The sequence below is a fragment of the Ambystoma mexicanum genome, chromosome 12 (genome assembly GCF_040938575.1).
Source record: "Ambystoma mexicanum isolate Mex_15411 chromosome 12, UKY_AmexF1_1, whole genome shotgun sequence".
Lineage (NCBI taxonomy): Eukaryota > Metazoa > Chordata > Amphibia > Caudata > Ambystomatidae > Ambystoma > Ambystoma mexicanum.
This window is the reverse complement of record NC_090936.1, coordinates 638192045-638218709: the sequence shown is the minus strand read 5'-3', so window position 1 is coordinate 638218709 and position 26665 is coordinate 638192045. Positions and strand designations below refer to the sequence as shown.

At 45.5% G+C, this 26665-nt stretch overlaps 1 protein-coding gene across 3 annotated transcripts in view; it reads left to right on the top strand.

Moving 5' to 3' along the window:
- Positions 1 to 26665, top strand: part of WASL (WASP like actin nucleation promoting factor) — a 619654-nt gene that overhangs the window by 341981 nt on the left and 251008 nt on the right. The window lies entirely within an intron of this gene.

The following is a 26665-nucleotide window of genomic DNA, read 5'->3' as shown; positions in this document are numbered from 1 at the left end:
GTAACTTTCTTTTAAATTGTGGAACATTTTATATAGATTCCTTTAAACTGAAGGTGTGACTATGGCCTTTGAATGCTTTGGAGTGACTGGATTCCTGGTAGGTGTATCTCATCTGAAAAGTTTGGATTTGGCAGACTGCACCGGTAGGACACTTCCTGCATCTCAATTAGTGGAAATTTCTGCGTGCAGTTTTCCACTCAAGCAGATTGAGTGACAGCAGGTATGTGACGCCTTCAGCTCTGTTGAGCTCGGCCCATTTTTGACTTTCTTTGTGTTGCCCGAGTTGGCCCTTAGATAGTTATGCATGAAATAAGGGGTGAAAAAAACTACACCTCTAACAATGTTAAATTACAAAATATCTCGGATGCCGTGATGTTGTTGGCAATAGCTCGCCCCTTGCCCGCTTCACCGGGTGTGGTTGATTTAAAAGAAGTTCCGCCGAACTTAATAAGGACCACCTGGAAGGGCAAATGGGAGGGACTTTTCACAGTGAAAGCCCGCCTGGCGTTGACTCTCAGGAAGTGTCCTATGAGCAAAAACACACACAGAAGGGAATTTGACAATCACTTTTAGCTTTCCAAAGGCATGAATGAATGCAGAACACAATAAAAACAGTGAACTGGAAAAAGTAAGGGAAGTGCATGAAAAACAGGTTAAGAACTTGCAGTGCAGTGAATGACAGTCACTAGTGGAGCAGCGATCCTCTGTTTAAGATCTCCTATGAATGATCTCACTGCTGATCATACCCTGCCAGGTGGAAATGGAATGGAGATGAATGAATTTGGTACAGCGTTTAATACTCCCCGCCTTTTGAATCACTATTGCGTTCCTCTTTATCAACCTTTGCAATGAACTTTCAGTGGCAAGCTCCGAAGAATGAAACTTTGTTAGAAATTAACCAAGTTCTTTGTACGGTGGTTTCTCTATGTGGGAATGAAAGAGGACATAAGATTGACTATATGAGGATGCCTGTTTTTTTAGAGGATAAACACACTCAGAATGTTATGTTAAAAGCAAGGGTGTGCCTGAATGAGAATAATATTTTTAAGTTTACCTTGCAGAATCAGAAACAAAAGGGAGTGGGAAGGACCGCCAACTCTGTGAACCAAGATGCACCCAAGTTGGTTTTTCAGAATAAAGCTACAGCAATGGTTCCTGACTTAAACTCCTCGCACAGCCCGGGTTCAACTAACTCTAAAGCAGAGGTGTCCTGTTATGAGTTTGAGGATGCCCTTATACCCACTATCATAACCTGTACATCTAACAAAAGGAAGAAGCCGGTGTCCTCGGTGCCCCACAAATGAAGAAAACAAAGCACATTTAAGTCTCCAAGTCCAACAATAACAATTCTGCAACCAAAATTTTATGTGCTCTTTTCTCAATCAGCCTGTTGTGAGAGACATGTTATTTAAGGAAACCCCAGAACTAAAATCTGAGAAAAATGTGAAATACCCTGTTGATATATTAGCCTCACAGACTATAGTACCACACCCAGTAGTTCAGTCACAATTGGAAGTAGTAGTCAAACATGGTAAATCAAAGCTAAGTGAAGTATTGGATTGTTTTGGGAATAATGGGAATAGGTGTAAAGTGTTGGATGATGTGTGGGGGTTACCGGGCCCAAGGATGGGTCCCTCGGCGGCCCAGCTAAATGACAAAAGTGCACAGGTGTTGATTTGTGCGGGGGTGGGGAATGTTCAATTGTTGGGGCCACTGCTAATGGCGAAAAGTAGATGCTAGCTGATCATCATCTTCCGATTATGTGGTGTCTGTTCTCTCTATTCTGTCTTTACCAAAAGATTCTTGACCCACAAAGAAGGCTTTACCCATGTGCAGTGTTGGAGAGAAGGGGAGTGGTTGCACTAAGGATTCCCCATGCTCTAGTGGTGGTTTGAACAGTGGATTACCTTGCGGTTGCAAGTGTGCGTACAAAGAGGGTGGAACAGAGCACTGGGGAGGAAGAGCCTTTTTGGGACAAACAACCTCCTGGCCCAGTTCTATTAAAGTACAGACCGCTGGGTCAGTCTAGTAGCGTATGTAAACAAAATCATATTATAAGCAGTAACTCTGCTAACAAATTGAGGCACCCAACCTGTGCTTTGGCTTTTGAAAGCGTATTAGCCGTGAAAAAAGATGTTGTTCTCTGACGTTCAACTGTACTGCAGCTTTTTTTCAGCGATTCCAACCATGCCAGAAATGTCTTCCGCTGATATATTCAGGGTTAACTTTTCTAATCGCCAACACCTGGAATACTCAGTAGCAGTGTTTAATTCAAAGTTTGTCACCAATGGTATTTTAAATGAGATAGCTTTAGAGTTCTGGAGTTTGATGTTTCCCTAATAAAGGAGGGGCGATCAAATCCTTGTGCAGTCAGAGGAGAGGTCCCATTCCTCAAGGCGAGATTCACTTACTGAGACCAAATATGGCACACTGAGTCATCTGATTGTTCCTGCTTATTAAAAGAGCTGAATGAAAAATTAATGGAAAGGAGGGGAAACGAAAATGGAAAGGCATTGAACTGAACAATGGCTATGACCCTTTACCGTTTGGTCAGTTCCATCTGATTTGTTGGAACACCAGGGGGCATGGCTGTTTGTTCTCCTCCAAAGACGCCATTAAGAAGTTCCATTCTTATTCAGTCATTGCTTTACAGGAAACGTAGCTCACTCAAACTCCTACCCTGGAAGGATACGCAGTGACTGCGCAGCGAGCTAAATGGGGCAGTGTGGGCCATCTTCTGGAGTTTTTTTAACACTTGTGAGAGTGTCTGGCTCGCTTAAAGTAAAGCGTTCATTTGACATATGTTGGGGAGCACTGGCAATCATTGAAGTAGTTTATCAAAGAGGGACCATGTGAGTTGCTACTAGTTAATGTCTATTGGCATGAAGGGTTTGGTGAATTGCACACAATCTTGGAATGTATTGAAGAGTATGTAGTGGCTTGGTACTCCAGCCCGCAGAAGAGGCATGTGATTTTTGGCAGGCGATCTGGTCTCTGACCGTTCATACACAGAAGATTGGGACATTTTGGGAAAATAGCAAAAACAAGCAAGGAAATGCCAAGCAATGGCTTACTTGTCTGGACAGTCTGGGGCTAACCCCTCTAAATGACTTTGCCTCGCCCCCTGTCCATACCTGGATGAATGGCCATAAAATCAATGCTTGACTACGTTTTCGCTGTTGAGTGGCTTATCTTAAGATGTAGTTCTTTTGAGGCCAACTTTATGCCCTACACAATGTTGGAAACTACTTTCTCTATGGAAATGGCAGTGGGGTATCTTCCCTCTAAATTGGTGGGCTCTAAAACTGTTCTCTCAAATGTTAGTGGGAACAGGATTTACTGGAATATTGGAGCAGTGAGGAAGGTTAGTTACCAACTGTCATATATTTGGCTTCTACTTCAGATGAATGGAAATACCAGGTCTTGGCTCCAGCTTACTTTGGGGACTTCTTTAATTCACTGCTGGTAGGGGGGGTTGGGCCTGGTGAACGGAGGGGGGTAAACCATGGGGACCCATCCCTCACCAACATGCGTACAATTTAGAGGTGGTTGCACTTAAAAGTATGAGACAAAGGATTTTACAGTTGAAAAAAAGTTCTCTTACATTGGGGGAAAGATTCGAGGGGATATGATTGGCACAACACGCACATAGAAACTGGCAACCACAAACAAGGGTCATACGGACTCAGAATGACGCAGGGCGATGCTTTATTGCCTCCAGGATAAAGATGGGAGGACATTTTGGCAAATGATGAATTCGGTTTACTTATCTCAACCTCACATGCAGACTAATGGTCATCGTGGGCATCCCATTAAGTGAATATTATAAGTGAGAAGCAAGGAACTTCTACGACTTGACTCCCAAAGATTTTAGTGAGGAAATTGTATTAGAAATCCGTAAGATTAGTAATTCGAGATCCCCGGGGCTGAATGGACTGTCAAATTGTCTGTTTTAAGAGATAACCTTCTCTGTGGACTGACGTTTTTGTCACCGCTCTATCAAAACATACTGAAAATGGGAGTCTAGCCTTTGCCCTGGTCAATGACTAATGTAGTTCCTATCTATAAGAGGGGTGACCGGGCAAGTCCCCTGAATTACCGTGCGATTGCTATTCATCTATCCTACTGTTGCATCTAGCGTCCTGGCTGGAGGAGTCTGGGAGGGTTGAAAAATAGCAAACAGGATTTATCTGACCATATGGGTACAGCCTTGAACAGTGTAGTATGAACTGCTTACAGTGGCTTGCCTGGAATGGCAAGCATGACAATATATTTGTGGCCTCACTGGATCTTACAGCAGCATTCAATGCCATTGACCGGTTTCGCCCTAGTTTGCTGAAACTCATAATCGCTTTGTACTCTAACACAAGCATACGGGTATGATTGAATCCTTCGGGTGATCTATCCCAAAGTATACCAGCGGGCAGGGGGGTAAGGCAGGGATGCGTGTTAGCACCCGGTCTTTTCAATTTATACTTAGCCGATGTTGATGACCACCTTTCAACTGTTGCATTTGTGTCTCCGAAACTCTGAGTGTTGCGTTTTAGATGGCTGGATTATGCAGATGACTTTCTTTTGTTTGATTTCACTGCAATCGACCTGCAGAGACTAATTCACGCTTTTGTGAGTAACGTGCTGTCTAAATCGAAGACGTGTCAAAAGCGCTGGTATATTTGAAATAAAGAGATTTCGAAAGTGAACTCACTGATGTATTTGGGGTTTCTTTTGAACGCGCGTCCGGCCAATAGAGTTGGTTTATAACTAGAGCATCTGATCTGACTAACCAATTAGCTAGAATTGACATGAAATTTGGAAAGTTCACTTTAAAGCCTGCAATACGCTACTACCAAGCCAAAATGGTCCCCAAACTGCTATGTGGCATAGAGGCCTACCCACTTCAAATATTGGTGTCTCTCCATTTTGTAGGCGCAAAATATTGAAGGTTCCAAAGTCGCTCCCAATAGATGCAATAAGCTATGAGCTGGGCATAGTCGCTGACAGAGCACATCGGAAGATCCTATCACTATTGAGAGATTCTTTGAACAAATTCCTCAGGAAGGAGAAGTTCAAGATGGTCACTCTTTCTCAGGTCCTTCAGGCCCTTCGACTTCAGGATTGGTTGGTGTTTCTGGGCCTACAGCATGCTTATTTTCATGTGCCCATCCATCAAAAACACAGAAAATACCTGAGTTTGCGGCTGGCAACTCGAACTTTCAGTTTTGGGTCCTGCCATACAGATTGACCTCCGCCTGAGGGTCTTTACCAAGCTAACGATGGTGGTGGCAGCATATCTTGGGGAGCGGGGGGGAGGGTTTCACGTCTACGCCTACCTGGATAACTGGCTAATCTGGGCGCGTTCTCCCGAACAAGCTTTGGATCATCTCAGCCTCACCTGCCACTCCCTTCACAAGCTGGGCTTCTCCCTCAATTTCAAGAAGTCCCATATGACACCTTCCCAGCAGCTCCAGTACAGTGTGGCTGTGTTGGACACGTCCTTTGGTAAGTGCTCGCCTCCCAAGGTGAGGGCTCATGAATTGTACAGATGGTCAACAAATTCCAAAATGCCCAGAGTCTTCCGGCTTTCAAATTCATAAGGTTGCTCAGCCTCATCGCATCCTGAATTTTTCTGGTGCCAGAGGCCAGACAGAGGATGAGATCCCTTCAAAGGGCTCTCAAGATGCAGTGGTCTCAATTCTCAGGCAAGATGTTGGATCCCATTCAGATTCCACTCTTAGTCTCGCAGGATCTTCTGTCGTGGACCAGCGAAGGGAATCTGAAGGGGGAGCCTTTTTGGCAACTGTGACTGGAGGTGATGGTGGCGACAGACGCTTCCCTCACAGGATGGGGAGCTCACGCCAACGAGCTAACCACCAGCGGTCGTTAGTCTCTGTCGGAGTCCAAACTCCACATAAACTTTTAGGAGCTGGGGGCCATCAGGCTAGCCCTGAAGGCTTTTCTGCCGTCTGTGTGGAGGAAGAGTGTCCTTATCATGACAGACAACACAGTGGCCATGCATTACCTCAAAAAAAAGGGGGTAGGGTCACTCCCGATGTGCAGAGGCGTGATGCAGCTCTGGTTCTGGGCGATAAAGCAAGGAATCTCACTCTTGGCAGTTCATTTAGCCGGAGAGGAAAATGCGGCGGCGGATGCTCTGAGCAGGAAGAGCACGGTCTCCCACGAGTGGGGGTTGGCTCAGGAAGTCCTTCAGGAGATATTCGCCCTTTGGGGAACCCCTCAAGTGGATCTGTTCATGACCGGTGCCAACCGGAAGTGCGAGAGATTTTGCTCAAGGGAATTTCCTCTGAGAGCAACCTTAATGTATGCGTTTGTCGTGGATTGGTCGTTCCCACTTCTGTGTCCATCTGTCCTCCACGCCGTCTTCCCCACCGAGAGGACCCTCTCTCTCTCACGTGCGCAGGGGGGGGGGTGACTTGATGGATGTGTAGCTTTCGGCTATGCGGCCGGCAACAAGATCCCTGTACTATTGCCATATGTTTTGCAACTGGTGCAGAGGAAACAATGTGGATCCTTTTCAATGTTCCATTCCGATGGTTGGTTCTTGCTTTCTTTGGCCCACAGGGGTCTTCAAGTGAGTACCATTAAAGGTTACCTGGCGGCACGGTCTATTTTCAGGCGCTCGTCTGTGGAATGTTCTTATTTTAAGATTCCTTTTGATTTCCCAATTTCTTAAAGGGCTCACGAATGTGTTCGCACCGTCCCCTTTTCAGGTGCCGGTTTGGGATCTGAATTTAGTCTTGAAATTTCCGGATGGGTGCTCCGTTTGAACCTCTGCACTCTTGTCCTTTGAGACTGTTGTCTTTCAAGGCGGTTTTCTTGGTTGCAGTTATATATGCTCGCAGAGTGAGTGAATTGCAGGCACTTTCATCTATGCCACCCTTTACTGTGTTCCACAAGGATAGGTTCGTACTGAGGGTACGTCCATCCTTTCTACCTAAGGTAGTGTCTGAGTTTCATTTGAGCCAGAAAGTGGTACTTCCTGCTTTCTATCCTCCCCCTCATCCTGGTAAGGAAGAGGAGCGATTCCATAGGTTGGACCCTAGAAGAGCTTTGAGCTTTTCTATTTCTAGGATGTCCAGGGTCAGAGTGGACGACAAACATTTTGTGGGGTACACAGGACACCGATTGGGCCAGGCTGTTACCAAGCAGAACTTGTCCAGGTGGATTATCCTCACCATTACTGAATGTTACAAATTGGCGGGCAAGGACCCTCCTGAGGGCTTGCGAGCTCACTCCACCAGGGGTGTGGCTAAATCCACAGCTGTGCAACGGGGAGTTCCTATTAAGAACATTTCTGATCTTGCAACGTGGTCTTCCATCCACACCTTTGTCGAGCATTACTCCCTGGATTGTGTCCATGGTCAGGAGATGGGCTTTGGTAAAGCAGTGCTTTATTCTGCCATCTGATTGGGTATTCTAAATTGTACTCCCTCCTCCAATCACTGATACTGCTTTGGTCTGTCAAAGATGTGGAATACGTTGGAGAACACAATCCATTCGAAGAACAAGTTACTTACCAACTGGTAACGTTCTTTCGACTGGATGTTTTGACATGTTTCGATGCAGGACGCCTCTGCCAAAAAATATCCGAAGCAGCACAGCTGTGGACATTACATGTCAAAGATGTGGAATACGTTGGAACATCCAGTTGAAAGAACGTTACCATTTGGTAAGCAACCTGTTGTTTTAGAACTTTGTTCGGCGGGCAGAAAATCAACAGTGGTGGCAGTAACAGGATTTATCATTGCACTGAAATTGGAAACTATTTTTTGTGACTGTTCTGTTTAAAATGTCTTCTCTTTTATGAAATGTAGGATTTGTTTTAAAAGTGAAATGTTTTACTCAGGATGTGAGAATATTTAATTTGTTTAAAATGTGACTTTATTACCCATCGAATGTTTCTACTTTTTTAAGCGTTCAGAAAGTTTTAATCTGTATTGAAGGAAATGTACATTTTTTAACGTTTCATTTATTAAAGGTTGAATTCAGTCAGCCAAATGACATTAATTAAAACTTTTTTTTTTAAATCGTTTGCCTTATTTAATTTCTTTGGGCCATGGCCAGGGAGAATGAGGAGAACTGTTGGCATATAGAGTGAGCTTTTAAAAAGACTCTAGCATTTGTTCTGGCAGCAGAGGCATTGCTATGCTAATTCATGCACATCCTACAGGTAGGACAAGCCTAAACTGAGGTCTTAACAGGTGGGGGCTGGTAGGTTAAAGCGAGAAATGGCTCTGTTGTATCAATTCTTTTTCCTGTGGTTGGGGGGGGGTTGTGAGTGAAGCTAGTGTCCATCTATATTTCAGTATCTTTTCTAATATGATTGTTTCCTGCTCAGGAATCCCAAAATGGATCTCCAGGGACAGAGACAAGGGACTGTGGTGGTGGCAGATTTAGGAGACTGACGCGACTACATTTTTGAACAGTATATTTTATTAAAATAAATACTGCCTCCTCTAAACCCTGCTACGAAGATGGGTTCCCAACCCTAACAAAAACATTTTTAAAAACCTTGTACTTGTTGGGACGTCTTACAAAGAAAGAAAACTGTCCTCTGTGAAAACCTACGCTGTCCTAACATCTGCTATACAACTATGAAAAGAAAAGACATGCTTTATTATTTTAGGATAGGATTACTCTCCCTTGGGTAAATGAGAAGTGGCTGGTTTTCTGACCCCCACAGCAAAGAGTTCAGTCTTATCCACCCTTCCGGCTATTATAGTACTCCCAACAAAAGCATTGCCATTTTCCTCTAGGCCAAAACAATGGCCTTATCAGCCAGTCTCAACAGTTCCTGTATATTCCGTCTTCTGAGATGTATAGACATAACCTGTTCTTCCCCACCTGGCCAGGTTGGTATTCACAAAACCAAAACTCTTTGACCCCTCTCCCCATCCCCGCCCTCCCTCCCCCCCCCCCCCTGTAGGGTATGGGCCTGCTCTGGTTGTTGCTTCTCTCATCGCCTTGTGGGCTCTTCGGATTCTCAACGCGGCATGGGCTACAGGCCTTCTCTGGCCTGCTTTTGTTGTCAATTCTCTCACCCCCTCGGGGTATTTGGATTCTCAGCACTGCGTGGGTTGTCCCCAGTTGGGGGGAGGTGGGGTCACCCCCAGTGGGATCCCGCATACCCTGTTCCCTAGGAAGGGTATTATAGTGGGCTCACCTCCCTAGTCCCAGGACTCATGGTCTGTAACCGACATACAGTAAGCGCATAATATAGTGGTACAAGTTCAGGTCTGCAATCTGCCGTCCGTTTTGTACTGTAACTCCCATGACCGCTCACCATAGAGCATGGTCTCTGGGGCTTATTGGGGATGTAGTCAAATAACTGTTGGGGGCCCAAGGTTGTAGATCCATGGTTAATGCACTGGCAAGAAAGCTCCTCCCAAATGCTAGGGTATGTTTTGGATGATTTCAGTTTGCTCTTCCAGCCTGCGAATGCTGCAGTGTTATGACAGAGTAGCAGCATATTCTGAGGCCATATGCACTGAGGTGGCAGGCCCACCCTGTGGGTAATGGCCTGCCGCCCAAGTTAATGACCCGAGCAAAGCGAGGATCCCTTAACGAGGGTGGTGGGCCATTACCCACAGGGTGGGCCCAGCCACCGAAGGGCATATCGCCATTAGCACCCGTGTAGCATGCTACACGGGTGCTAATGTTTTCTTGTTTTAAATGGAAAGTATTTTCTTTGCCTGCGCGGCATCCCGTTCATGGAGAGAAAATACTCTACCAAAATGGTTGCCATGGAAAAGGGAGCCGGGGCTCGGTTTGGAGCCCTTCTGCCTTTTCCATGGCAGGCGGGGAGCAACAGGTAAGTGGGATTATGGGAGTGATTTAAAAATAAAAGCAGGCTTTGGTGGGTTAGATTTTGCGAGTGTGGCAGGCGGCATAGAACGCAGGCTTTCACTGGTAGTGTCAGCCAGTGTCCTAGCCACCTGATTGGCTGGCTCCTCTGACCAGTGTACTAATGTTAGCTAGCAACCATAACTTTGCTATTCAGCGGACCAGGCTAATCTTTGACCGAACAGAAACTATGTCCCTGATAGATCGGCTTGCCATAAGCATACTGTGGTTTTCAACTTTGTGTTAATGCTAATAAAGGCCTGTTCAGAATATGAAACACTGTGGTCTATATTTGTTCAGTATTTAATGTTGCTTTGAACGTACTTGGAAATGTGTTATATAATCCCCTTCCCACTCCATCCGTGACCACAAGCACTGGCTGGGAGCCTCAGCCAAGTGCACATTGGGGCATTGATTGACAATGGCAGCAATTTTGTCTTTTGTGGCACGGAAAGGAGCCAAGTTAACAATTGCATACGTGGGACGCCAAAGTGAAGGCACCAGATAGGAGTGCAAAGTCTATGGTGCCTGGTACACAATCTCCCAATAACTAGAGCTCCAATAAATGGCAGTTACCAAAGTTGATGGCAGGAGAACGACTTCGGTATGAATGTTCTGTTCTGCTCTGCTGTAAATGCAGTCAGAGGCAGAAAGAGAATAGTGTGAGGGTGGGATAACACAGTGTGTGCTGTTTTCTCATCCATGATGTAATTGGGCATAATGCTATAGAACAGTGATGAATGTGTTGTTGGCAGGATGACGTGCGTAGTGTACACTATACCATACCATAACATGGAGAGATGGAAAGTGATTTCTCTTTAGCAGGTTCCATTTTGACTTGGCAGAAGCTCATTTATGCTTCTCTTGGCTTCATTGTCATGGGTGTAGTTCTGAAACTGTGACCGCTTTTGCGTCCAGTGGCAGGGAGCTGGGTTTGATACCCACCGGTGCGTTTTGGAAAGGGCCTTTTTTCTGATTGATTTTGGTGCGGCTTGTCCCCCAGCGATTTACAGAACCAAAACTGAACATATCTCTATAGTCATGCTGCAAGGTTTACCAATGGCTGGGGAAGGGAGGATGAGAGAGGGGCAGTCAATCACTGCTTTTCAACAGGTTAGTGGAGTGGGGGCTTCATTGAGAAGTGGGCTGCACAGTAGATTAACAAAAATCATAAATACATGCTTAAAAAAAGCTGCATGTCAAAAATGTACACTAAAAAGTAGGAAGGCAGGGTTGATCGAATGCCGGGACCCAGTTGATTAGGAAATGCTCACTTGATGAGGTGTTTGCTCTTTTGAAGTTAACATCCGGTTCAAACACTGGTCCACAATCTATCACAGATATGGCAGGTAGGCTTTCAACTCGGTGACCACTGCTGATAGAGAGGGCAGAGGTTGTCTGCTTATGTACTCGAAAAGAAGCCTATATCTCGCCTTCCTTCCACTCACAGCGCATCTATGGCAAAGGACAGAATGTGAACTAGCTGGTGCTCCCATTCCTGTTTAATGTCAAGCTGCTACCTGATGTATGACGATAAAGTGCCTGTCTGTTTGGGGAGTAAACTTTAGCCCCTGTTCAGGTGAGTTGGGTTCACAAAGAGTTCAAACACAATCTTTGTTAAAAACAGGTTTTATTTCACCCAAAATCTCCTCTTTCAGTCTGATAGTTCACTGGTTGATCTACTGTGTTGTGGGATATCACCACATCCACTGGTTGCTGTGTCTCCACCATGCAATACAAATGTTGCTAAAGTTTCTATTCCACTTGGAGGCTGGCACCACCTTCCACATATGAGCTCAAGAGGGCCTCATTTACCTCCCTTTCGTAGGGTCCGGATTCCTTCCCTCTACTCCTTTCTGAGCCAGTTTCTTCCCGGCACCAAGCCATTTCTTTGTCCCTGTTACCATCCTCGATTTCGCTCCTGCTCATACTCGTCCCACCCTATGCTTTGGGTTAAGCCTGCCCTCTCATTCCTTTCTCTCTCTTGCTGATTACCTCTTCACTAGCCACTTTCTGGTGATTGTCTCCCTGCTGTCACCCTATGATTCCATCTTGCCACCACCTGATGATTTCCCTGCTGCAGCCTCCTGGTGGGATGATTTATCTCCTTCTTCCTCTGATATCTCTTCTCCCATCTTTTGTCTAGCCTCCCCAGCTCCGATCTGGCCCTCTCCTAGCATCTCACACCCAGTACTGTCAACTTGCTATAAACTACTGATACAACCTTCGTCAAATGCCACACCTCCCTTTCTCCAGACGTCCCTTTACATGTTGATCGCACACCTGGGGCAATCTGGGTGGAAGGGTCTGCAACTGTAGATCATTATGGCTTCTGCCGGTGATTTGGTTACTGTGCAATTGTGTTTTCTGAGGCTTGTGGATCTGATTGGAATCACATGCTTTGCATTGCATAGGTCGACATCTAGTGGATTGTGTGGAGTATTACATGATTTATTTTCTATTTCGAAAAGGGACAACAGGGCATTCCTGTAATACTATCCCTACCGTGACTTTTACTGTACCCAAGATCCTTCAGGTGTTGATGTCCCGAGATTGTTTTTTTCCACCATCTGGTTGGTCACACTTCATGGAGTTCTTAGATATAGAGCGTTTATATTAATACAAATTAACAGTACTTTGTAGCACCTTCTTCGCAGGGATCGCGCAACTTTACTTGCCAAAAACTTCAGACAACAGCGTTATACGCCGCTCTTGAGTGTTCCGGAGGTTCGGTGCACGACTAACTAAAACTCTTCAGGCTTCAGCCTACACAGTAGGGAAAGTGGAGGGAAAAACAATTGACACTATAGAGGAGAACATCTCCATACATTTCCCCCATAATACACAGTCTCAATGATCACCAGCTTTAACCATGGAGAAAACTCAATTTAAATTTTGTTCTACATGTAACTGGAGGTTTCCCATGAAGTATAGCCACAATGTGTCTAGAGACCACCAGGAGACTAAATGTTGACCGTGTAAGCTCTTCAAACTGAAGATGCTTAAGGATCGATGATCCGACCGTTGAGCGGCCTACGCGATGCAGGCTGAGGCATCAATGGAATACCCAGGTGGCATGGAGGAATCAGAAGCTGAGCAGGACAGTCCCAGTTTCATTAGTGATACCGAAGAGACGTTTAATAGGGAAACTGAAGATTACTGAGTGGCAGTCCCCAGTTACGACAGGCTTCACGGTAGGGATATAACGGTATTACGGTATACCGTTAAAGATACCGTGAACCACTTAATTGAACAATAATAACCGTCACATTGTTTATACCGGTGTACCGTTCATACCGTTAAGTGTGCTTTTCAATCTGATTTGGAAAGGCTGCAGTAAGCAAGTGCTGCGCAGTCTTGGTCTTGCACTGTTGGATGTGCCGTCTGCCAAGTAGTTTCAGTTTGAGCAGTTTTTAATGGCATTCCATAAACCACACGTGCCTGATACAAAATCAATGTTAGCAATAGGAAGAATAAATACAGTGGCAAGAAGGAAAAGGGTTTACTTTTTTTTTTATTTACATTTTTTTTTTTAAAGCGCTCACACAGCCCGCGGGCATCGAGGCGCTGTTAAAGAAATGGTTTTTGTTTATTTAGTTGCGTAATTGTTTTTCTTAGTTGCGTATTTATAACCCGCTTAAACACCCAGAGGTTTCTAAGCGCCGACCCGGGGATCCCGTGTCGTCTTGCTTCCAAGGCACGCACGTTGCCGCTGAGCTACCCTCCCGGGACTTTGGGTTGGCGGCTTTGGGGTTTATATATTTATAATGGATAATGTTTTCTAAACATATGACAATGGGGGATTTCCCTGGTTCTATCATTGAATTTACATGTAATAAGTCACACTGCGAAATTTACCCATCTCTGCTGCCATACCAAAGGGTAACATGTCCGTGATTACTGAACACCTTTTGGCCCGGAAGTAAATTAAAGGCTGTAACGTAAAGAGAGAGTGCGTGTGCGTGTGTATGCGCACAAGCGTATACTACCATCAGACTCCATTGATCTGTGGCATGCAGGTTATCAAGATGGCAACATGTTCATCTTCACCAGTAGCCAGTGGGGGAGCTAAAAGCCTAAATGACCACTTAAAAAAGCTATTCAGTTTGCTTTGCCAGTCGCGGCAGGGCTCCCCCACACCCCCATCTTCCTCTCCACACATGTGTTTGTGTTTGGTGGAAGCAAGGGGTGGCATTTCAGTGGAAAGTATGTTGAAAAGCCCAACTCTGGCCCTGGGTGCCTGGTTTTGTTTGTGATGATAAATCTGACAATTTTGACCTTTTAGAAAATATTTAAGATTAATTTACTCCACCTGCTATACCGCGATAACCATGATATACCGTTGTTTGGCAAGAAGGTTATTATACCGTCATAAAACTAATACCGTGACACCCCTACTTCACGGTCTGTTGTGGAGGCTTTCCCTGGTGACAAAGCCAAACTTATTAAACACCTGCATAGGGTGGGCTTTGCAGCGACGCCAAGCAAACAGAAGAATACCAATTTACAAAAATGCCCACTTCTGCCATTTTGATGCATTTATCGCAAGGCACAAATGGTTTGGTTCATCACTTAACCTCTGCAAGTGGTTTGTCGGCCCCAAGAACCACTGTGCAAATTGGTTCTCTTGCGAAGCATCTTCTGAAAACATTAGACGCCGACTGTAACTGGTTCCACAACAAAGATTACTAGACTATCACTTGAGCATAAATCACATGCACTGAAACAAAGCATTTTGATGCTAGTAGAGACACCAAAATTCAGGGTACACGGGTTGCTCCCCCCTTTAGTGGATACCCTTAAGAAAAAGAAACCAGCACCGAAAGGTCAAGAGGAAGAAGTGGTTTACCCACTGCAAGTCACTCCTAGTGGTGCATGGACAGAGGATAGGTTTGAAAATCACTGAATAAAATGGCTTCATTCATAGACTTTTCAGTCAAACATCCAATTAAACATTAACATGTTGTACAGGAAGGGGAAGTTCCACGTAAAATAGAGTAGATCCTGCGCACACACTTATGAGGAGCCCATAATTGAGGTGTAGACAGAGGAAGAAGAGCTTGCTGAGGAGGACCCATGACCGAGTCAAATGATTTCAATGGGCCCTCCCTAGAAGACATGGATGGCCCTATATCTTCATCACCCATAGATCACATTTTGCATAATCCCCTTAAAAGGGGAGCTGATTTTTTTCAAAATCGATACACGAGTCTGAAGAAGACACCGATTTTGTTAATGACATTCTCAACGAGAAAAAACAAATTGGTCAATATATTCGCTTATTGCAGTCCATCAAGAGGAGATTGACACAGTTGCCAGCAACTCCAGCTCTAACCAAAGACATTAATCCACACATTGAAAAGAGGTCTAAGCCAGCACCTACAGACCCTCTATCAGATCATCCCAAACCTGATTCACTGGTAGTTACTACTAGGCATAAAAGAGCTGGGACACCCTTAGCCATGCCCGAAGCACCTCCTGATGGAGAGTAAGCAGATGTATGCCTTAGGCAACATCAGCTTCTTACCAAATGTGTATTGCCAATAATACAACTCCTATGGCAAGCATAGAGCACAATGGGGCCAAATGGAGTACCTTGCTAGTGGCGCCCATGAGCCCATTACGTCTGAAATGCCTAAGCCATTAACAATGGCAAACAAACGGGTAACACCTTTATCAAAAACACACTTGATGCTGCAGAAACTGCTGGTAGAATGGTTGAAGAATGCACTCTGATTAAAAGACATGCGTGACTAAGGAATTCTGGGTTTAGACCAGAGACACAGACGCTAAACATGCCTGTGGATAACAATGTCTTATTTGGTAACGCAGTAAACGATGCTCGTGAAACTGCAAAGAAAAACACAAAACTCTTAACCCATTGGGACAAATTTCAAATAAACCCCATCAACAGAGCTTACTTTTCCAACTGCTGTAGTTTTCGTATCCAATGCTACTCTAGATCCTCTGGCCAGTCTGGCTATACCTCAGGTGCAGGTTCCACCACATGACTTATCAACCAGAGACATCTGTCCACATCTCAGTCATAATTTCCCAGACAATTCAGAAGTGCTCATAACAGTGGTAGAGGTCAAGCCACTTGAGGTTCGGCCACACCTGCAAAACAATGATTCCCTGTTTCACGTACCCTACCATATCTCCCCCGGTAGTGGGTTGCATTACATAATTTGTCCACATATGGGAGGGGATCATGTCAGACAAGTGGGTGTCAACAGTAAAACACTGGTGTTGCGTGGAGTTTCAAGAATAACGTGTCCCACCAAGACGCAAGAAAATACAGTTAAAGCATCAATGGATTCTGCAAGCCAAAGTAGAGACACTACTAGAGAAGGGAGCCATGGAACTCGTCCCAGATTCCAAGGTAAATAAAGTTATCCATTCTGAGTACTTCCTTGTTCCAAAGAAAGACTAAACAAAATGCCCAACGGGCAAACACTTATGTCAAACCACATAGGTTCAGATTGACAACATTGCAGGAAGTCATCCCGTTGCTGAAAAAGGGAGACTTCATGGCAACAATAGATATGAAAATGCATACTTTCATATTTCAATGTTGCCAGTGCATCAACAATATCCAAGGTTCAAAGTAGGTTCGGCACACTATCATTTCAAGATGCTTACCTTCAGGATCACATCAGCCCCTTGGGCATTTACAAAAGTACTAGCCGCAGTAGAGGCACATCTGCACATCGGAAATATCAGTGTACCGTTAACTAGGTGACTCGCTAATAACAGGAGAAACCTATGAAATATTTCAGCAAAATACATAGACAATACATCTTCTGCATCAACTGGGTTTTTCTATTAATGTAAACAAGTTTAGCCTAATACCGAGTCAGCAAAAGCAGTTCCCAGGGGCAGTAATCCAGACAAGACACTGTGGTCTTTCCCTCCAACGAGAGGGTCCAAAACCTAATAAAGCAGATTCCTTGTTATGCAGTCGGTTGTCAGGTTAGGAAGGGTAATGCGCCTACTCGGCATGATGGCATCATGCATCTTCATTTTGCCACATGCAAGGCTGCACATGAATCGAGTGCATCAGTGGTTGGCAAAACAATGGCTGCAAGCGAAGAGGAATTGGGATGACCCCAGTGGATATTTAGCAAACAGTGCTGTTGGCGCTTTAGTTGTGGGCAAAGGAAAACATGTTAGAAGGGAAAACTTTTGTCGTCCTGCCAACACACAGCCCTATCACAATAGACCCATCCCTCTTGTGATGGGCAGCCCATTGTCTCCACCATACAGCTGTAATGCTCACCTGATATCCACGGGGACAGCACTCAGCCTGATCGTACCTCTTGCGATCTCGAACCCCTCCCTTGGAATCTGTTCGACCAAGAATTGGGCCTGAAATACAGGAATTTCAGATTTAACTCTTGTCTCTTGGTGCTTGGCCCCCACCTCCCTTGAGGACCAAACCATCCCCTTTGTCCTCTCCTCACCTTGTTTTCTTGTATTATGCGCTCTCCGTCCTGCTCCTTGGTGCAGGGGTGCGTTGTTGATGTTGGCGCGGCGCAACCTAGTTGCTTCACTGGTGCGGGCCCTTTCAGTCCGGACTTGCTGTAACTCCAGTCCGACCAGGTAGGTTTGTTGGTTTTGATGAATTGTCCTTTTCTTTTCTCCTGCCCTTACTAATGTCTCCTCTTCTCCCTTTAGGTGCTGGTAGAGGCCGTTGATAGTGTTGTGCTGCTTGGGGCTGAGCACGAAGCGGTGAGTGAAAGTGCGATGCGCGCTGCTGTTTGCCTTTTTCTTGTGCTGACTATGTCTCTTTTCCCTTGCAGGCCGCTGCGATGTCCCATAATGGCTGCTGGCAGAGAGTAAATAGCAGTGAGTAAGGCGTAATATGTGGCGCCTTCTTGTCTTTGCATGTGCTAACCTGTGTTTTTTCTCCTTTGTAGGTTGATTGTATGCTCCGGGACGGATTTGACAATGAGCGGCTCGAATCCAGGTAAGCGTGTGATTATTCTTGCTGTTTTCGGGATCGGAATATGGGAACGCTTACTAATGCCCAGTTTCCTTCGTTCTTTTCTTCTCAGGATGCAGTGTTCCGCAATTGGAGGTAGCGCTGCCAAGATGCTTTTCTCTGGACCAGAGGGGCGATGGATGGAAGCAGGATTCTACTCGAGGTAAGTGTTGTGCTAATGTTGTTCTTGTTCTTTCAAGTCCGCGGTTCCAGGAGGGCAGGCGAGAATCTCAGGAGACTGATCTAAGCGCGGTGAGTGTCGCGCTGCAGGTGCAGAGTAACGCAAAGCGGGTTTCTCTGCCCAGACGTAGTTTATATAGCCTCCATTTATCCCAGATGTCTCTAGGCCTAACCACCCCCAAAAAGCTAGACCGCATAGCACAGTTCATAGAACTGAGCTATGTGGGGGCATCCATATTGCACCAAAGTCCATTGCCAAGTCCAGTTGTCAAGTATGTCCTCTGAACATGTATGAGCCTGGCACCAAAGGCGCCAGGACCGACTCAAAGAGGGTCTCACATGAGATGGGGAGGCCTAAGGCCAATATGGAGGATCGTAGCCTGGCTCCAGTGTTTTGCTTAAGTGGGTTAGGGACAAGGATCATGACAACCGCGAAGGCAGGGCATGTGGGCGCGCATACATTCCAAAAAGTGCATCAATGTTCTGGAATTGCTAGCAGTTTACAAAGCCCTACAAGTTTTTCAACATCCCTTAGTAGGGAATAATGTGCTGATTATAACAGACGGCACAACCGCCATGTTTTACATCCACAAACGGGGCGAACCTCGCTCCCTAATTCTGTCCATAATGGCATAAAGGATTTGGAAATGGAGCCTCCAAAGAGGAATACATCTCATATCTCAACATGTTCCAGGGGAAACAACTTCCTAGTAGACACACTAAGCAGAAAAACAAATCAACCCTCTGAACATGAGTGGGAGTTAAATCTGCACATTCTTAAGAACATTTCTACATTTTTGGGGCAACCAGACAGATTTTGTGGTTAGAGTTAGTCTCTAGGTTCCCGTACAAGGGATCCAAGGGGGAATGAACAGTGGATCAGTTGATATGGGATATTTGCATATGCTTTTCCTCCAACCCCACTCTTGAACAAAGTAATCCACAAGATGCACCAGGAGCACTTGACACTGGTTCTAATGGTTCCAATGTGGGCATGTCAAATGTGGTATTCCCACCTCCTCAAAATGTCCATGTGCCCACCAATGAAGCTAATATTCCCTTACAACTTGTCACAATCATGAGTTGATTCTGCATTCTCAACCCCAGACAACAAGCTTGGCTCTTGAAGTCTGATTTTTAGACACCTTAATGTACCTGACAGATGCATGGAAATACTAAGGGAAGGCCATAAGCCTAACACTAGACACTGTTACTTTAACAAATGGAAATGATTTGTAGTATGATGTAGAAAGTCAAATGTCAACCAAATTTGCTGCTCACCTTCACATATTGTGCACCATTTACTACATTGTTTAGACTCTGTTCTGGTTATGAATTCATTAAAAGTCCACTTAGCTGCACTATCTGCATATACAACATCGCAGAGCAAGATTTCATGGTGGAAGATTCCAGTCGTGAAACCCTTCCAATTGCAAACACTGCCCCATTTAAATAATGTTTTACGCAAATTCATGGGCCCGCCTTTTGAGCCAATGCATAAAGCAAGTCTCAAAGATCACACTTACAGAGCCGCTTTACTTATAGCCATCACTTCAATTATAAGGGTAAGTGAGCTTCAGGCAATGTCTGTTGCGCAACGCAAACTTTTGTCACAATACATAAAAGCAAGATTGTCTTAAAGCATCCACGCTTCCCTCATCAGGTTAAGTATTTGTCTGTGTTCTATGTCTGCTAATCCATTGACATTCCGGCTTTCTTTCAAGACCCACAGAACTCTGGGGAGAGAGCACTCCATATCTAGACATTCGGGGATGTGAGGGGTCAGAAATGCGAGGTGGACAACTTTGTAAAGAGTTTTCAAAATGAGCCTTTTTCTTAAATAAAAAGGTTAGATCCACTCCTCACTATCCTTAACCTGATGAGGATTTCCCTGCCTGGAACACTCTATATCTGCCCCTCATACTTGTACGTTAAATAAACCAATAAGGAAATGTATGGCAGTTCAATTCAATCAACATAGCATGTAATCAGATTTACAATATAATTGTTGTCTCTTCTCATAATCTGGAAGATTCCCCTTCCCCAGATTTGAGTAAAGTTTTGCTCCACAGTTCAAAAGAAAATAAGGAAATCCTGGTTTGCTACAAATTTCCAACATAGTCTCTGAGGACTGTAAACCTGATAACAAAAAGTTCTGTTGACTCAATGTACCAAAATAAATATGTTCCAACCCCTCCAGGAGCAAGAACAAAGTTCACCTTGGTCTTCAAATAACTACAACAATGTCTTTGTCAGGATGATTTGCCCCACGTTGGTCGTCTAACTCCTCCAATAGTTTTAAACAATCCTCCTTTCAATGTCACAATTAACTTGAGTTGTCTTTGTCAGAACCACAGTTCAGCGCTTGATCTACTACTAGGTTGATTCCTGTACCAGGTCTTCTACTTCCACACCTTGTCATACAGGTGTACTCTCCTGCCCATTCAATGCTTCACAGAATGACAAAGTGTACTTCAGTGGTAACTTCAAACTTGGAACAACTTCGCAAGGTTGTTTTGGCATTCAATTTTAAACCATTTTCGGGGAAACAAGTAATAACATTCGTGCTCCTTAGCAACTATGCCTGTCTCCCCCTGGATAATCTTCTCCAGAAGGGTTGCCTGTTTGCCCCCTTACTTCTCCCTCTGCACCAACAACCAAATAGTTACCAGGATACAATATCACTCTGCTTCTATCTTGGCTCTGGCAATGTGTGTTTATATCAACTGGTGATCTGCACTTCGCAACACAGCAAGTCTTGCAACTGTTGGGTTTACCAACATTCCCCTCTTGCTTTAAACAATGTTTATGGAATTGATATTGCTGAGTTCTTAACTACTTTTGGCTTGGGTATTGCTTGTAGGCTTTGGTGTTTAACAAAGCTTCCCCAGGTCGCATTTGGGTTTCGCACAAACTTGCATGCGGACTTGCATAGTCATTTTGATGCAACAAATGTAACTTCAGTTGGTTTTGGATAGTTTGGTATTTAGAAACAACTACTGCTTCTTTCAAGTGAATCTGCATGCTGTGAACACGCAGACAGCATCCAAGCATTCCAGAGTCGCTTGTTTTTGTGAACTCAGCAGGTAAGGTGCTCGCTCATGCTCTGCCTGGTGTTTGCATGTCTTCTGTGATTGTGGCTTCACACGATCATACAGACAGCCTCCTCTGGCCTCCCCTAACTTGTGCCACTCGGTATTGGAGCTCCTTCTGCTCCGATGAGGTTCAGGTGCAATCCAGCCTCTTGTACGCGCTAGAGAGGGAACATTTCCCTTGCTGCCTCATAACCCCTGCACAACAAGCTTTCAATGGGCAAGCATCCTTTTCTTACACTTCCTGATGCGCTAGCTCTGCAACATACAACTTGAGGTAAAGTCCCTCTCAGGACCCGTCACTGCAGTTGGCTTCTTAGGTGGCCCGGCGTCTTCTCTCGCCTCCAGCTTCATTTTTCGGTGCACACACGGCCCACACTGCTTTCTCCTCTGCTGCTGCACTAACGCCTGCACCTAAAGGGGCTTTGTAAGCCTCTGTCTTCCTTGGGTGTAGGTCATTTACACCAATTAGCTGGCCGCTCCTACCGCAGTATTCCTAACCTTTTCTACTTTGCAATAAGCAATTAAGATTAGGGTTTCGGGGGAAATTAACTTGGGGGCGGGGGGGGATATCCGCTTCTTCCTGACCTGTTTCCTCCCCAATGTGACCCTCCCGCAGAACACCACACCCAGGGTCTGGATCAGGAAGCGTCTGCCTTCCCCTGGTCACATGAGGAAGGTCCCAGGTCAAGGTTTTGGGGGGAAATCACTACTGACATCAGAGTGTAGTCATGTACTACCTCAACAAGACTAAACCACTTAGGAAAACAGACCAGTTCTTTGTGCCCCTAGCAGCCAGTAGAGAAGTGGATCCTGTCTTAAAGGTTAGCAGTGCTAGATGGACTGTAAGCTACATACAGCAGTATGTTCTACATTTGCAAATAAAACACTGCCATTTACACCTAAAGCACACTCCACACGTAGTACAGGGGCTACATTGGCATTACTCACAAAGATGCCTCTGGAGGCCATCTACAGGGCAGTCGCATAGAGTTCAGTGCACACTTACACACAATACTGTGACACACAAGCCAGAAATGACTCGCAGGTGGGACAGGTGGGTATTGAAATATTTATTGGCCTGTTCCTTTTGTGAAACCCCACCTTGAACCAGTACTGCTTGCTAGTCTGTGCAAAGCATGCGATTCTATGCAGATCCACAAGCATCAGAAGACAAACATTACATACCTGTAAACATCTTTTTGATGCTTGAATCTGCTTGGATTCGCATGCGCCCACCCATCCTCCCTTCATTGGGAGTACAAGGCACCATAGACAACAGGTTTTATGTGAAGGTTTCAACACAATTCTTCACATCCATGTGTTCACTATACACCTCATGCAACCTCAGGTCAGATAAATAACAATCTGAGGACACGTGAAGGATCGTGGGTACAGTATACGTCACGGTAGGGATAGTATTACAGGAACATCCAGTCGACATTCCTTTTTCGAAATTAAAAATAACTAATGTAATACACCGCACCAACCACTAGATATCGGTCTATGCAAAGCATGTGCATCTAAGCAGAAGCAAGCATCAGAAAGACGATTACAGGTACATAATGTTTGTCATCCTGGTGTAGCCCATATTCATGCATGAGATTCACATAGTGGCTAGACCATGCTTTCCAAAAGTTGGTCCCCCATTTGGTGTTACTTTTTTACACAAGTTTGTGCATGATCACTGTCACTGGACCCCTACTGGACAGTGTTGGCAGTGTGATCCCAGGTGATCATTTCAACCCCTACCTCCAATACAGTCAAAACCTTGGCTGCATGTTGGATTCGGGCCTAACCCTTTCCCACCAGATAAATAACTTAGCCAAATCCGGTCACTGCCACCTCAGGCTGCCGAGACGCATCTTTCCTTATCTCACCTTCCCCAACAGAATGACTTCTATTATGTCAATTGTCCTGTCTAGACTGGACCATGCAAACTCGCGCATACCAATTTAACAAACTCCAAAGATTCCAAACAATGCTGCTAAACTCCTCCTTGTACTGGGATGTAGTGACCACATCTCGCCTGCTCTCCACACCCTCCACTGGCTACCTATTGGACGAAGGGCACTTTCAAAATCCTATGCATCACCCACCGAGCAGTACACAAGATTGGCCCTACATACCTGCAAAAGAAGAATGCGCTACTGCCCTACACGCTGATCAAGCACAACCCTCCTACTAATGATCCCAGCCTCCAATTCAGCCAGACTTGGAGGATCAGCCTACTCTTCCTTGGTACCAACTCTATGGAACTCTCTACCGCCCCATGTTTCGACACATCCAGGACTACACGCATCCCGTAAAGTGGCAAAACATGGCTTTTCCCAAATCTGGGAAAGGGTCCGGCCTATGGCCACAAACCCTTCCCCAGTGGGCAAAGATCGGTGAGAACCTGCTCCTACAGGAAACTCAACACAAGAACCACAGAAGACAGCAGACCAATTAATTACCTCACCCAGAAAGAAAGTAACAATCAGGACTCGTAAGTCAGCCTATGCAACTGCAAGCCACACGCTCCTAGCTCAACTGCCAAAGCATAGCTAGTGTTTTATGATCAGTAGAGGCGCAACCCCTCTACCTACCTAGAACTAATATCCTAGGCTCAGAACTAACTATGCCTGGCTAAACTCCCTGGAGAATCATGCAATAGCCCTAGAAACACCCAGTAACCCAGATTAAAATCCCAAAATGGACCAAGAAAATGGGCCCTCCAAGTGCTGCTACAGAACAGAACTCCTGAAAAAGGACTGCCCAACCGAGATTACACAACCTACCCTCACTGGCCAATTTACCTATCTCTCAAATCCACTACCACAAACCAGCTAGACAGTCTGGGCTGGTGCACTGAGCTCCACAAACAGAAGTGGGAGATGGGGGGGGGGGGACACGCAGTAACCAGACACTCATTCCTACCAATATGCTCTCTCTTCACTTAACATCAACAAACAGTAGAACACAACTACACCCCTCGATCAATTTGGCCTAGCTGCACACACACATACACCGCTCATAGAACACTTCAACTGCCTGGTAGAACGCAGCTATACCCCACAAGAAAATCGGCCTAGCGCCACACAATCTCCTACACATGTCCCATGGCAGCCAGAATGCAGACTCCGAGTCCACCCTCTGCTACGCACATTGTTATGTTACTTTGCATTTATATAGCGCCTTATGTACCATTGGTATGATCTCAAGGCGCTGGTAGGTTGAACGCCCTCAGGAACCGTAGTTCAAGTCAGTAGAGTCATAAGGTGCGTGTGAACACGGATATGTGTGCAGCAGGTGTGGCATTTGTATGATAGCTGCTTCTTAGTGGTAGGTGTGGTGGTTGGGAGATCATGAGTATGTGTTCGTTCTGGGACCGATTCTGGCTGTGTTAGGCCTGAGTAGAATGCCTAGGCTGACGGGTGTGTAGCCAGCTGTGTTTAGTTAGGATGATGGGGAGTATGCTGTGTTCTAGTTGAGTGGTGGTATATAGAAGAGAGTAAGCGTGGAGATGTGATATGGTGGTTTACATTAGGTGCTTGTGATCGAGCGCACTCCAGCCGTTCCATGCACTCCAACTGTTCCATACACTGTAATCATTTTTGTACAGTGTCCATTCTGTGCCCTCTATCTGTTCCATGCATTCCATCTGTTGCATGTACTCGCTCAGTTCTATGTACTCGCTCAGTTCTATGCACTCTTATCTGATTAATCAGTTCTATGTATTCTTTCTGATCCATACACGTTGTCCGATCTATGCATGTTACCCCTTCATCATCCGGTCCACCTATCTCATCCGTTCTACCCACTTCACCCGTTCCACCTACCTACTTCACCCGTTCCACCCACCTACTTCACCCGTTCCACCCACCTACTACTTCCGTTCCACCCACCTACTTCACCCGTTCCATCCACACACGTCTTCTGTTCCACCTACTTCCACTGTTCAATCCCCTACATCCGCTCCACGCCCTACATCCGCTCATCCTGCATTACCCGTTCAACCCACGTCATTCGTCACACGCACTCAATCCGTCCCATGTGCTCCATCCGTCCCATGCACTACATCCATCTCATACACTTGATTCGTCTCTTCAATTCGTTCCGTTTATTCCATGCACTCTTACATTCCATGCCAGCTATCAGTTCCATTTTATCTATTCCATGCACTCTGTGCACTCATCCGTACCATGTATTCATCTTTTCCATCCTCTCGTCCACTTTGTTCCTCTCGTCCATTACATTTATTTCATCCATTTCATTAATTTTAACCACTTTACTGCTTTCATACAATTTATTCTTTTCATCCACTTCACTGCTTTCATCCACTTTACTCCTTCTATTCTGTTCTTTTTAATTTACATTAGCGGTTATTAGTTTTCGATTTCTCGGTCGGATTATGATGCTGGAATGTTATTTATGATCCAGCAGTTTGGGCTAATGTCAATGAATTACAGTTATCCACTTTGAGTTGAGTCGATTTTAGGGGAAGAGCCATGTTTTACACTGAGCCCTGACATCCACTGCACCACACTTAGCATTAGAATGCAGTAAACCCGCGCAAACCACTCTGGCTGCCCATATGCTAAGTGCACCCAAGCATTATGTGCTACACTACTCTCAACTGATACAGACCACGGTCCCAGAGGGTGTATTCCCAAAGAACCGGTAGCAGAGTGGTGGTTACAGAGATCAGCGAGTGCAGGGGCAAGAGAGACAATGTTGTCCTTGATGGTTCTGGATGAGCAAGGAGAAACCTTCATGGAGTGAACAACTCTGGTGACTTAATCAAGTGAGATGTAGGGAAAGGAGGCAAGAGGGGGGTGAGTGGCCAAGGGAGGCAAGGGGGTGAGGGATGGGAGTGTGTGTAACAAGACTGTTAAGTATGTCTTGAGTTTTGGTGGTGAGGTGAGTGGTGAGTTTGTTGCAGAGGGCCTGAGAAGAGATAGGAAGTATTGGGTAGTTCCCTGCAGATTTTGAAAATTTCAGCCATGATAGATGCGCCAGATACCCATGCCTGAATGTGGGCCCTTTTCTTGGCACGGATAGAGAGTCAGTATTGCCTTTGGAGCAGGCGGCAGGCCAGTTTCTTAGTGTGCGCCTGGGGTTTCAGTTCTGTTCCGCAGCTCTGCACTTTCATTTCAGGGTTTCAAGTTCGGAGTTGTACCAGGTGTTGCGCTTGGAGATGGGTTTCAACCAGATCCTCGTGACTGGGGCAAGAATGTCAAGGGTGTTGGTGATGGACAGGTGGAATTTGCTGTGAGCAGTGTCGGTTGTAATGAGTTGGTGGGCCAATGGGGGACAGAGGGGTTAAAGGTGGAAGTGAAGGCAGCAGCTGACACTAGTTTCATCAGACAGATGTTCGTGAACGAGGTTGGCAGGACTTTCGGATGTGAGGTCACAGTGCCATAGGGACCCAGGTGGGAGGAGTGAAGGGAGTGGTCTGACCAAGAGAGTAGGGTGACCATGAGATAGGGAGGTCGGAGTGGATGAGGGCGCCCAGATTGTCAAGCAGAGTGGGTTGGGCCACTTATAGCATTAACAGCATAGCATT